We start from the raw sequence: 14,334 nt of genomic DNA on the forward strand, positions 1-14,334 counted from the left end.
AGATTCCTCTAGGAAAGGGGTGTCAACAGAGGTGGGATTCAAATTTTTTAACAACCAGTTCTGTGGGCGTGGCTTAGTTGGTTGGCATGGCTTGGTGGTCATGTGACTGGGTGGACATGGCTTGGTGGTCATGTGACTGGCTGGGCATGGCCAACTCAATATCACTCACATCGAGGCATGCATCTCCTCGCCTGGCCTCTCATGACTGTGTGGATGCTGCAACAGTCGTAAGTGTGAAAAATGGTCATAAGTCACTTTTTCCAGTGCCATTGTAACTTTGAATGGTCACTCCACACAAGCAAAGTATCAGCAAAGGAGGGGGAAAAAACTCCAGAGACGTTTCTGAGACAGGAAGTCTAGTCCTGCCAAGAATGTAATAAGGGTTAATGGAGAGGCAGTTTCTGTAAGCAACACCAGAATGTTTCCTTCCTGCCTTCCTTACAGGATTAGGCCAATAATTTCTTCTAACAACCGGTTCTCTGAACTGCTTAGAATGTTAACAACTGGTTCTAGCAAATAGGTGCGAACCGGTAGAATCCCACCCCGGGTGTCAATCTCACAATGTATCACACTTTTCCCCCCTTTGCTAAACTGGCAGTGGGCGTGGTCAGCACGTGACACATCCAGGCTGCGGGCTGCGAGTTTGACAGCCCTGCTCTAGGATACCTTTTTTTCCCCTCAGGTGCCCTGTATCTGCATTGTACTTTAGTTTCTTTAAATTTTAGCCAGCCTGAACAACAGCTGCTTCCCTCCTTATCCAATTTTGGAAAGTACTCTCTGTTCTGGAGAACCAAACCGAGACCAGTAGATTTAGCCCGCCCTCATAATATGGGAAATTGCCTAGATGAAACCGATATCGATCTCAAGCCGAATCACAGTCCAATCAGATTATTAGAATTTAACTGGCTGCCAGGAGGACAAAAATGTGGCTATTAAGGGAAGAAAGCATTATCAAGCTCCAGAATTTCCTCTGCTTATTGTCGTTGAACGAGGTGAAGAGGACATGGGAGGAGAGCAGAGGGAGCCTCGGCCTATGTAGCCCAAAGGAGTCAAAGTAAGACAAGGGGACTCAGCATCACAGAGCCATTTTCAAAGCTGCTGCCATGTTGGGACAGAAAGGGAGGGATGTTTGGAGCTGGATCTCAAATTCAAGATCATTTAGAGTTCATCCTTAAAAATAGCCTGTTTCTGATGTGTGCTGTTTACAAAAGATATTGCAGGACGTTCTGGTTGCATACTTCTCTCAGCGCATATTTCTAGATCTGCCCAACAGTCCTGTGGCTCCTTGCCCTGCCCTCTTTGTTAATGCTGTATCATCTAGACTGGAGCCCTGCGAACATTGTTTCATCCAGCTGGAATTGCAAATTGCTTCACAACAAGTGAGGGCCGCCAAACCTACCCGATCAACTTCGCTCAAGTTGAAGGTTATTTGTTTGCGTGTGGTTTTTCAGAAATCATACTTGATCTATCGCAACGTTTCAGGAACCATTCCAAGCCCAATTCAAGACTTGGTGCCAAACCTAGACCAATGGGTTCTAACTTTCCATCTTTTTTGAAACCCTACCTGTAGAAAAGGCTACTGTAAACACGCACACTCTCGGTTTACATAGGACACTGAAAACTCTTGCTGAGTCTAATCATGACCTGGCATGACCCAATAAAGCAGGGTAAAACTTAATTAGCTTCCCATTACAGCTCTGCATTCCAGGAAAAGAGTCACAGGACAGCCTTTTAGGAGAAATGATCCGCTGTTACAATAACTTGAAGAACCCCTCAAAAAATCTCCAAGGAATTCCAGAGCTCTTTGGATCAAAGTTTGATTCTTCAGATATGGCTGAATTACAACTCCCTGGATAGGCAGCGATGAAGCTGCAGTTCATCCACATTGGGAAGATCACAGATTCCCTACCAGGTAACAGTCAAAATGAAACACAAGGTTCCTGGAAACAAAAAGGTTAGAGGCATGGGTTGTATACATTCTTTCAATTGCCTCCAGAGATTTTGCAGGTATTTGCAATGCTTCAAAGAGAGTGGAGGATAGAAACTGTTGTATTATATGCCATAAGGGTTGATCGTCTTCTGTGATAATCCCCAACTGAAAGCACTCAAAGAGATGAAACAACAGCAGAAAGTTTTTTTTAAAAAAAAAGTCATGGTGACAGCACTTGAATAAAGCAGGTTCAAGGCCACACTCCATCAGAGCCTGGTTATTTGAGGAACCACCTGTCAAAGTTCTGACTAATGACCAATTCAGCACTCCAAAACTTGCATAATTTTGTCATAGAACTGTTTTATTGAGTACATCATATTGGAACGAATGAAAGCAAAACCAACTCTGTTTCCCATGGTTTCAGTATAATTCCAAGAATAGATGATTCCCTCCCCGATTGTCACAGGTCACATTGTCCAATCAGGTGTTCTGGTATTTCTCTGGCAACTTCCCTTAGCCTCTAGCCAACACCTGTTGAGATGACCTTGGTTCCCATAGGAACCAAGTGTTGTTATTGTCTGGTCTGACATTCCAGACCTCCTCCCCTCCACCAATACTATGTGGTGGCTGAGAACTGGAAAGATGGCTGTGGTAGGCCTGGTCCGTTTCGAAGTTGACATCACCCATCTCCAGTGGTTACTGTCCACTCACTGCATTTGGCAAAGTAGATGTGTTCTAAGTCTTCTCAATTAAATTTTGTCAACTTTTGGGACCAAAGGAAGCATTACTTCTCTGTTGCAGCACCTGCCCTCTGGAACAGCATCTCCCTGGAGATATGGACGATTCCCACTGTCCAAGGGTTCCAGAAAACTGTTATGGTAAGACCTGGCTCTCTTCCTAAGCCTGAGAAGGATACTTGTAGGCCTCCTGCCAAATCCTTTTTTCTGAATGTCAGGAATAACTCTTTTCATCCAAACAGTGGTTTAGGTGTGTATTTTAACATATGTATTAAGGTGGATATTTTTTTAAGCACCCTGTGTCTTTTTGGACAAGGACAGCCTTTATCAATCAATAATCCTGCTGGACTTTTGTTTTCTCAGAAGGGTAGAGAAAGGGGATTATTGAAATAGACTGGGGACCCTTGAAAACTGAGCTCCACATACCCTGATTAATAATTCACACTTGTATCCGCATCTGTATTGACACCAGAGGGTGGTATTCAGCAGGTTTTGACCAGTTCTGGAGAACCAATAGCGGAAATTTTGAGTAGTTCAGAGAACCGGCAAATACCACCACTGACTGGAGATTTTACAGTATCCTTCCCCTGCCACACCCACCAAGCCACACCCACAGAACCGGTAGTAAAAAAATTTGAATCCCACCACTGATCTACATCATCTATACCAGCAGTCCCCAACCTTTGTGGTTTGGCAGGGGGGAGAGAAGATCTAGGCCTTGAGAGTGGAGGGCCGGAGCACATGCGTACGTGCTGGCCCACCATTTTCATGAGTGGAGCGGTGTATGCGCCAGCCCACCATGCATGTGGCCCAGTGTCAAATAAGCCATGGTCTGGTAGTGGCCCGTAGCCCAAGGGTTGGGGATCCCTGATCTGTACTACGAAAACTCTTGTTTTCCCATTACCTTTAACTAGGTGAAACAGTGCATCATCATAGTGCAACAGTTTTTGAACAGACTTACAGAAAATGAACCAACTTACAGAAAGGGTCCAAAATCTAGGACTAATAGCTCCTCCGAGGGAATGAAATTTCCCATAAGGAAACTCAACGAGGAAACCAGCAGTCATTCCCACTTCTGCTGCTTTTTTACCCATTTGCAGTCATCTGTTTCTCTGTTTACGTCAGGAAATATCCCTGAAATAATGACCCAACAGGGCACGGGTTATTTAGTCCAGAAGTCGCCGACATTTTGCCACTTTATGACATGGACTTCAACTCCCAGAGTTCCTCAGCTCTGGGAGTTGAAGTCCACAAGTCTTAAAGTGGCCAAGGTTGGAGATCCCTGATCTAGTCTACCCTTACTTCATCCTCATCTATATTTACACACCACACATGTATATATAAGCATGTGTACACACATATGCCTATGCACTAGCCGAACCTCTTCATCTGATAGATTCCTCCTGTGGCTGGTTCATGCGATGGTTTGCAAACTTTTCTTCACCACGGGCCTCTTTTGGGGCCATAGATCATAGCCTTGGACCACCAAGACTTTAAATTCATGATTTAAAGCACTAGACTGCATCAAGACCCACTATGAAGACATTGTGGCTCCCCAGGGGTCTATGGACCACACATTGAGAACCAGTGCCTTAGAGTGATGTCACCACCACCACCACCCCCCCAACAGGCTTCTGCTCAACCTATAGGAAAGAGTTGTCAGTATGAAAGGCAACATGCGTTGAGAGGGGTGAAATTCTACCGGTTTGGATCGGTTCAGGCAAACCGGATGTTAAAGTTACATCTGATTCACCGAATCGGTATTTCAACCGCCTAGCTGGCCTTGTCCACCCCTCCCCTCCCAGGAGTCTCCACGCTCTCCATTTTCGATGGAGGTAAATGCAGGGTTTGCACTGAGGCTCAAGGAGGGGGGGAAAATGGGCTGTCCAGAAATGGGCCTGTTTCCGGCTTCTGGAGGGCCTCCAGAGCCCGGGGGAGGCCATTTTTGCCCTCCCAGAGGCCCGAGAGAAACCTCCGGATCCTTGGGAGGATGAAAATGGCCTCCCCCAGGCTCTGGAGGACCACCACAAGCCAGAAACAGGAAGTTCCGGTAGGCCACACCCACCATGGCCACGCCCACCCGGCAACTGGGCAGCGAACTGGTGGCTGGGATTTTTGAATCCCACCCCTGGGGAGAGTTTAGCATTTGTGAGGACTAATGGCTGCACTGGCCCTCTTAGCCTCTCCATTACTCCCCTGGCAGTGAAAGCCAGTTTTTGTACTTGCTTATTGCCTGTGTGACTCTTTAGCATCTCTCCGTGTGAGACTGTTTATATTTTCATGGGGTTTTACCAGGACAGTGTTTCTTTGTGGTTCTGAACTGTTTGCCTGCCTTTCACTGTATTTTCATTTCATTTATACACTTCAGGAAAACACTCCAGCGAATTTAGATTGCAGGGTGATTAAAGTATTAGTTCCTTCTGCCTTCCTGACATGGATGCCCTCACTTTCCAGCCTCCAGAAATGTTGTTATTGACTGCTCGCAAGCCCAAACTATGGAGGTTGTGGTCAAAAACTTCTGGAAAGCACCAAGGTAGGAAAGGCTTCCAGTAAACTCGGTGCAGTTTTCTCACAGGGATGCATGATAGTCCTTAAAGTAACAAACCCCACAAATAAGCTACTATGAAGGCATGACTTAAAGATGAAGTAGATTGAGAGTAATAAGTTTTCCACTCAACTGTAAAATAATATTATTCCACTTGCAATTTTAGAAAAGGTGATGATGAGGGAAATCTCTTGATGGCTTTGGAGAAACTGCATATTAAACAGTACATCTTATCTTAAGAGAAAATGAAGAATAAATGCTTTTTTAAATTATTTTTAGAACTTATGCTAGCAAAGGGTGTGACTGGAATCACAAGAGGTATCAGGGACTCACCAAAAGTCTCTTCTTGTCTCCCTCTTTTCTTCCCAGTCTTCATCATTGGAATTTCCTAGCAAAGTATCAGATAGTAGCCAGACATGTGATCAGTTAAATATATATATATATATATATATATATATATATATATATATATATATATATATATATATATATATATATATATATAATCTTTGGTTATTCGGGTTTCTCCGCGTAAGATTGGAAGTATCTAGGCAACGTTTCGATGAAGTCTCATTCATCATCTTCAGGCTTCTGTCTTCACCATGAAAACTTAAGAAAACACACACACACACACACACACACACACACACACACATATATATATATATATATATATATATATATATATATATATATATATATATATATATATATATATATATATATATCGGAGGGAGATGGGAGAGAACTATAGCCATGTTGCATTGATTGAAAGGAAGCTGAAATCTGATTTGCTTCTTGCCATAACAACCACAGCTTTATGAACCTTGGTGGCACGGTGGTTAGAGTGCAGTACTACAAGCTACTTTTGCTGAGAGTCGGCTGCCTGCAATTTGGCAGTTCAAATCCCACCAGGCTCAAGGTTGACTCAGCCTTCCATCCTTCCAAGGTGGGTAAAACGAGGACCCAAAATTGATGGGGGCCATAGGCTGACTCTGTAAACTGCTTAGAGGGGACTGCAAAGTATTGTGAAGTGGTATATAAGTCTAAGTGCTATTGCTATTTATGAAGAAATAAAGGGCAAAACAATTCCTTTAGTTTGGGAAATTAAGCATAGACACATCTGCAATTCATAGCCTTGCTCTGGATTGAGTAAGTCTTGTCCTCAGCCTTGTCCTATCAAGAAACTGAAAATTAAAGATAACTTTGGTAAAAAGATGCATCAAGGATGGTACTAAGGAAGGGACAAGTAACTTCTGAGCTGAACTGCTAAACTATAACTCCCAACTTTCCTGACCAGCTGACATCCTGGAAGTTGTGATGATGATGATGATGATGATGATGATGATGATGATGATGATGATGACGACATTCAAAGAGCCCCTGGCTTCCAAGCTCTCAGCTCTGGAGGGGGGAGCATTGCATTGGACATTAACCAAGGCAAATGTGTGTCCATTCCCTGAATTCAAGTAGTTCAAATTATCCAACAGAAGGGAAGTGGGGGAGAGAGTAGGGTGTCCAAGATCAGTGCTCCCTGTGTGCAGAATTGGCAGCTTTTTCCAAGAGCTGCCCTTCAGAAGAGCCACAACAGAGACTAACCCTTCCTTCCTTCCCCACAGGAAATTCATTCTGCAGCCTGTAGTAGCTCCACTTGCTGATTTTGGCTGTTCTCCGGGGCCTGTGATAAGGAAGCAAGGGGGTGGTGGGGGGGAAAGGAGGTGGCCTGGGAAGAGAAAGCAAATTTCAACCGCAGGTTGGTTGAACTGCTGGACTCCGTGCAGGGAAGAAGCCATAAACCTTCCCTGCAGCTTGTGAGGGAGTACAGCCCCTGGGGCCTCCCGAGAAACCTTCTTGTGTGGCAAGCAGGCTTCCCAGAGTCCTGGTTCTGCCTTGCTTGAGTGGCTCCGGCTCGGGAAAAACACCTCAGGACAGAAGGGGAATGGGAGGGGCCGGAGCCAAGGAGAGGCCTAAACCTACAAAATGTGCTTTATGCTGCGAGCAAGAGAGAGAATGGGACAAAAAGCATACAGGAAGCCCAGTGGGCAGGACGGCTCTGGCTGCCATAATGTATTTCAAGTTTATATCAAAGGCCTCCGATTCAAGAGGATTGTTTTCCACTAGCTGGATTCAATGTCTTTGATTATAATTCATTTGGCAAACACCCATTTGAATCCTCTTTCCCTTTTCTTGGGAGAGGCGGGGTGGTGGTAGATAGGATCAGCTTCTGGCAAAATAGAAAATTCCTGGAAAAGGGGTCTGCTGTTTGCAGTTCTCAGGGTACCACCGTCTCTACATCACAAGCATTTCACAGTGCAAAGGGATATGCACATCGAGCCTTTGTTAAAGAAACAGCTACGGATGGTGACAGGGAATACCTTTCTTTCTCTGGGGGTAAGGTGCATCCTTCTTTGGAAATGCAAACCCTCCCAGGGCATCTTAATGCCCTATGAATGTGGTGGTACAATATATCAAATAATAATTGCAGGAATCCAGCCTGGTAAGTTAAAACAACTGAAAGGGCCGCAGTTAAGGGAACGTAAGTCTTGGAGATTAAATTAAAAATAACGCCAAAGTGCCAAAGAAACAAAGTGCTCTCAGACTTCAGCCACGATAGAGAGGGGAAAAAAAGGATCTCTGGATCTTCCTTGTCAACTGCTGGCTTTCCATGGATCCTGTGCCTCCTCAGATTCCGTCCGATCTCTCTCTCTGTGTGTAAACCACGAGATGCAGCAAAGGGAAGCCGTATGGTGTATGAGTGACATATTGGAACATTGCCCGTGACTTTCTCAAGAGCAAGCCAAACAAAACAAAATGAAATTCAATATAGAGAAAAGCAAAGTCCTACACTTAGGCAAGAAAAACCAAAAGTACACATATAGATTGTGTGAAACCAGGCTCAATAGCAGTAACTGTGAGAGGGATCTTGGAGTCTTAGTGGACAACCAGCTAAATATGAGCCAGCAGTGTGCAGCAGCCACCAAAAAAGCTAATGCAATCCTAAATTGTATTAACAGAGGGATACAGTCAAGATCAAAGGAAGTACTAATACCACTCTATAAAGCCTTAGTAAGATCACACCTAGAGTATTGCATCCAGTTTTGGTCACCACGCTATAAAAAAGATGTTGAGACTCTAGAAAAAGTGCAGAGAATAGCAACCAGGATGATTAGGGGACTGGAGGCTAAAACATACAACGAACAGTTGCAGGAACTGGGCTTGGCTAGTCTAGTAAAGAGAAGGACCAGGGGAGACATGATTGCGGTCTTCCAATATTTGAGGGGCTGCCACAGAGAGGAGGGGGGTCAAGCTATTTTCTAAAGAACCTGTAGGCCAGACAAGGAATAATGGATGGAAACTGAACAAGGAGAGATTTAACCTGGAAATAAGGAGAAACTTTCTGTCAGTGAGAACAATCAGAACAATGGAACAGCTTGCCCTCGGAAGTTGTGGGAGAGCCATCACTTGAGACTTTCAAGAAGAGATTGGACAGCCATTTGTCAGAAATGGTGTAGAGCAGGGGTCCCCAACCACCGGTCCCTGGACCGGTTCTGGTCCGTGGATCATTTTTTACCGGGCCGCAAAGCTTGGGCGCCGCCATCTTGTTTCAACGGCGCTTCCGGGTTTTTGGTTGCTTCCGGGTTTTCGGTTGGAAAGTGCTTCCGGGTTTTCAGTTGGAAAGCGGCGTTTGGGTGCTCGCGCCTTAGTTTCATCGAAGAGGGGGGGGGCGGCTTCGAACGAAGAGCTGTCCCGATGGCGGTGGAGTCTCGCGTTACTCAGGTACCGGTCCGTGGAAGAATAAATAATCGTGAAACCGGTCCCTGGTTCAAAGAAGGTTGGGGGCCACTGGTGTAGAGTCTCCCGCTTGGGTGGGAGGGTTGGACTAGATGGCCTATAAGGTCCCTTCCAACTCTGATTATCTGTTAAAGCCGGAGAAAGAGGCCTCATTGTTAGAGCAACAGAGGGGAAGAACCTGAAGCATAGCCCAGAAAGCGACTGGAACTGCCCTGATTTTTCTGATGACCTTTTATCCCCCAAGGGGGAGGCTAGTTTGTTCTTGAAGTACATTTGTAACTTGACTTTCTTCAGGAGTTCGTGCTTTTTTTTTTTAAAGTTTTAAAAACAATTTTATTTACAAATTTAAAAACGTACAATTTCAAAAATACAGAAACAATAATAACACATAGTTTTTTTACATTTGTTGTCGAATTTGGTGAGTCCTAAAAATCATTATTGGCTAGTACTAGTCACATATTCACACCTTATCACATCCTAAGTACTAAATAATTCACAATATACTCCATTTATTTTCACATTGGATTATAACCACTCTTCTATTACTAATACATTCATGTTTTTTAACTAATAAATCAGAACAATGGAACAGCTTGCCACAAAAATATTATAAATAGCTAATACTAATAATAGTACTAACAAAGAAAAGAAGATTTAAAACCTTTAATTGTACTTAATATATTATGAATCTCTGGATAAAATTTGTATCTTAGGTTCATTTATATGTTTCCCCTTTTATTGTTTACCCACATGCCATTTGTCCCATATCCGGTAATAATCTGTATCCTCCTTTCTGTTAATTTTAATCGTAAGCCTCTCCAGTTGGGCACATTCATGTTTTCTGAATAACAACCTGTATTGGTGGTACATTTGAGCTTTTCCAATATTGTGCTAGTGAGATGCATGCCGCAGTTAATAAATGGATGGTCCGATATTTTACTTTAGCGGGGTAGTCGCCTTTAATCATTCCCAACAAAAATAATTCCAGTTTCCACTCCAGCCCACACTCAATAATTTCTTCTATCCACGTTTTTATTTTTAGCCAATATTTCTTTATCTCAGGACAAGTCCACCATGAATGAAAGTATGTACCAAATTTCCCTTTACATTTCCAACAGCAAGGATTGGCTGTCGGAAATATTTTGGCCAATCTGGAGGGCGCCAGATGCCATCTGTACATCATTTTGTATAGATTCTCCTTGTGTGATACTGATTTGGTTAGTGTCGGGTTTTTCTGCCAGATTTCTTCCCAGGCATCCAGATCAATGCTATAAACAAAGTTTTTTTTCCCAAGCCAACATGGGACCTTTCACAATTTTCTCGTCCATTTCATATTCTAATAAATAGTTATATAATTTGGAAATAAAACTTTTCTCAGGGTTTAAAAATATTTTATCCAAATATGTATCTTTTACTTCAATTCCATATTCTTTTACTTGGAAAATTGGAATAAGATGTAAATTTTATTATTAGGTAGAATCGTAACAGTCAAAATGAATGTTCTACCTAAAATATTATATTTATTTCAAACAATCCCGATATTGCTGGACAAAAAATTCTTTAAAGATTTAGATAAAATTGTAATGAAATTTATCTGGGCAAAGAAGAAAACAAAGATAAAAAAACTTATTTACAAGATAATAAAAGCAGGGGTGGATTCGGACTACCTGTCTGGGAGACATATTATAGAGCAGCGGCGTTAGTGTGGATAAAAGATTGGATTGACTTAAGGAATAACAGGATTTTACAATTGGAGGGACATGACTTACAGCTAGGCTGGCATGCATTTTTATGGAACCCGAATAGTAAAAACAATTTATATTTTACCAGACATGTATTCCGAAAGTCTTTAATTAAAGTTTGGACTGAAATACGAAAGAATCATTACACTAAAATCCCGAGGTGGTTCTCAACGATGGAGGCAATGTTTCATTTAAACACGATGGACATCAGTAAAAAACTTAAATACTACCAAATATTAGATAGCGAGGGAAGAATTAAAACGAAACAGGAACTAGAATTACAAGAGATAACTATTGATAATTGGTCATATTTTAAAATAAAATTGACATAGGAGTTCATTCTTATTCCCCTTATTTTTTTTTTATTTCAATCCATGGAAACTAGCTTGGGTAGAGTAAATACTATATTTTCCTTTCTTTATTTTTCCATGTTTATTTTATACACCCTCTCTCATCTTACTCAGTTTGAAAGCTCCCCCCTTCAGTTTCATTTTACTTTACTTATCGGAACTCAGCGGTTGAAGAAATTATACAAGGCTCCCAACCTCTGCAGCACTTGTCTTACAGTCTTATTATACATTCGTACTCTATGTGAAACTGTACTGAATCTTAGGTGAATCTGTTCATTTAGACTTCTGGAAAATATATAATAAAGAAAAGCTATATTTAATCATTCATGTATTGACCACAGCTAGAATTGTATTTGCACAAAATTGGAAAAGTGAAAAAGATTCCGACAGATGAGAATCAGAGTTGGTATTCAGCAGGTTCTGACCAATTCTGGAGAACTGGTAGCAGACATTTTGAATAGTTCAGAGAACCAGCAGATATCATCTCTGACTGGAGCTTTTACAGTATCCTTCCCCTGCCACGCCCACCAAGCCACACCCACAGAACCGGTTTTAAAAAAAATTGAATCCCACCATTGATGAGAATGTGATCAGGAAAATATTAGAATGTGCAGAAATGAACAGGTTAACCCTTGCAATTAAAGAAAAGGAACAAACTGAATATTATATGATATGGGAATTATTTTATCAATGGCTGGAGGAAAAAATGGAAATTAGAAAATCTAAGACAATCAACGAAAAATAGTAAACATGTGAATAAGAATTAAATATGTTAAGAATTGTTATTATAATTAGATACATTATGTGTAGTAGTATGAAGTAAGAATAGAGTAATGAATGATATAATAGTAATGCATATGTACTAATTGCAATGGTTATTGCACAAGATATTTGTACCCAGACGACACACTATTTAAACGAAAGATGGAATGTTTGTATAAAATAAAATTTAAATTAAAAAAAAAAGACTTCTGGAAAGAGAAAAGTCCTTAGATCAGGGGTCCCCAACCCCAATCCACGGCATGCCAGCAACCAGGCTGTGCAAACAAGTGAAGCTCCATCCGTGGGATGCAGGCAGCATGAGAAACCACATCCACTATGGTCCACGGAAAAACCTCTCTCCACAGAACCGGTCCCTGGTGCCCCAAAGGGTAGGGGTCACTGCCTTAGATGAGTCTAGAAACTGACCATCTGGAGAACTTTTCCCCCATGCACTCATCCAGGTTCTGCCATTTCCTTGATGGGTGTCTCTTTGATCAAACTAAGCTTGTTCCCTTTTGAAGCTGCTGCCAAACAAGCCCATGTTTTATGTCCCACTGCATCTGGTCCAGTCTACCCTCCTCCTTTTTCAATCCTGGCTCTCCCTTCCTTTCAGCACTGTTGCCTTGAGTGAGGATTTGCAACATCAATAGAAAATCCATTTGACCTGATTAATTTCCAGGACAACACTCTGTATCAGTCTAACCATGTTCCTCAATGCTGTTGTGCTAAGTTTTGGGGGTTTTGGCAGGTAGCTATGATAAAGTATGTGTACAGGAATCCGTGCCCTGAGCTCATAAGTACGGGAAGAAGAGAAATGATGGGGTGGGAGAAAAGGGGAGTCCAGCTTTAGGGAATCAGACATTAGGAATGCCTGGAAATTGAAGCCGGGCCTATTTGGGGAACAAGAGCTGAGCATGTACTGAACATATTATGGGAATAATCAGCGTAATGACTTGTAGCATTTATCAGCACATTCCTCAAATGTTCCTTGTATTTCAGAGTACAGGTAGTCCTTGACTTATGACCACCATTGAGGCCAACATTTATGCTGCTAAGCAAGACATTTGTTAAGTGAGTTTTGCCCCATTTTACGATCTTTCTTGCCATAGTTGTTAAGAGAATCACTGCAGTTGGTAAATTAGTAACACGGTTGTTAAGTGAATCTGGATTCCCCATTGACTTTGCTCATCAAAAGGTTGCAAAACGTGATCAAGTGACCTTCGAACACAGGTCATAAATACGGACCTGTTACCAAGCATCTGAATTTTGATCACATGATAATGGGGAGGCTGCAAAGGTTGTAACACTGAAAAACATTCATTATTCATATTTTTCAGGGCTGTTGTAACTTTGAACAGTCACTAAATGAACTACCTGTGCTGAATATCAATAATTCAAATCCCCATAAACAACATTCACCTCACACCATAGATAAATAGTGCTTACTATTTTGATATGGCAGAAGATGTCCATTAATCTTTAGAACAATGCCAGCAAAAAGGCTATCAGATGGCAAGGAGGAACACTGTGTAAGGATTAAATGCATCATTAAAAAACATGGTAATAACAGCAGTGGAATGCAAGAACTGGAGAAATGCCAGAGTTTAGAATCATAGGAAGATGTGGATTATGTGAACACAATGAAGTAGGAACTCAGTTAATTGTGTTTTGCAATTTGCAAAGGAGAATTCTTTGTTTATTGCCAATACCTGCTTCGAAGCAGCATAAAAGACAGACTCTATGCAGGCATTGTTGATGGGACAACATTAGAAACAAGTAGTCTCAGTTACGGGAAATAAAAGAGAGAGGTGCAATCCAATCAGGCAAGACACTTGCATGGATGAATTGTGGAAAAAAAAACACCTAATCATTGTTAAACATACCGATTAAGCTTGAGAGAACGAAAGAGAGTAACTTTGCTGGCAAATTTTGGGAACATAGTCTGAATCACTGTTTAAAGAAAGAAAGAAATATTTAGTATGTTTTGGTATGCAAGAAAGAGCCTGAGGAGTTATGGAAAGAGGGAAGATATATTGTGAAAACATATGCAGAAAGGGAATACTTAGTTCTACCCCACACTTGCCAGTAAGTTTATGTAGTAATTTGACCAAGATGCCAGAAGTGCAACCAAAGCCCGGTTTTATTTCAACTTTGCTGATATTAATCTGTGCAAACTGGGATCATTGCTACAGAATTTAAAGACTCGTCCACATGCCTCCCAAACTTCAGCATCTACTTGCCCCGGTAACCACTTTTTAATAAAAAAAATATTATATCATCATAGCAATAGCACTTAGATTTATATCTCACTCCATAGTGCTTTACAGCCCTCTCTAATCAGTTTACAGAGTCAGCATATTGCCCCTAACAATCTGGGTCCTAATTTTACTGACCTCGGAAGGGTAGAAAGCTGAGTCAACCTTGAGCTGTTGAGAATTGAAGTGCTGAATTGCTGGCAGCCGGCAATCAGCAGAAG

At 41.9% G+C, this 14,334-nt stretch overlaps 1 long non-coding RNA gene across 2 annotated transcripts in view; it reads right to left on the minus strand.

Annotated features, from left to right (window-relative positions):
* Positions 1–8,917, minus strand: part of LOC148132293 (uncharacterized) — a 220,105-nt gene extending 211,188 nt beyond the window's left edge. For both annotated transcript variants that reach the window (XR_015747817.1, XR_015747816.1), the window contains exon 1: positions 8,784–8,917. This is a non-coding gene — a long non-coding RNA (uncharacterized LOC148132293). The remainder of the gene's footprint in view (positions 1–8,783) is intronic.
* Between the last annotated feature and the right edge of the window lie 5,417 nt (positions 8,918–14,334).

The sequence above is a fragment of the Notechis scutatus genome, chromosome 2, assembly GCF_049901735.1.
Source record: "Notechis scutatus isolate UNSWTSFEM ecotype Mainland chromosome 2, rNotScu1.2, whole genome shotgun sequence".
NCBI lineage: Eukaryota > Metazoa > Chordata > Lepidosauria > Squamata > Elapidae > Notechis > Notechis scutatus.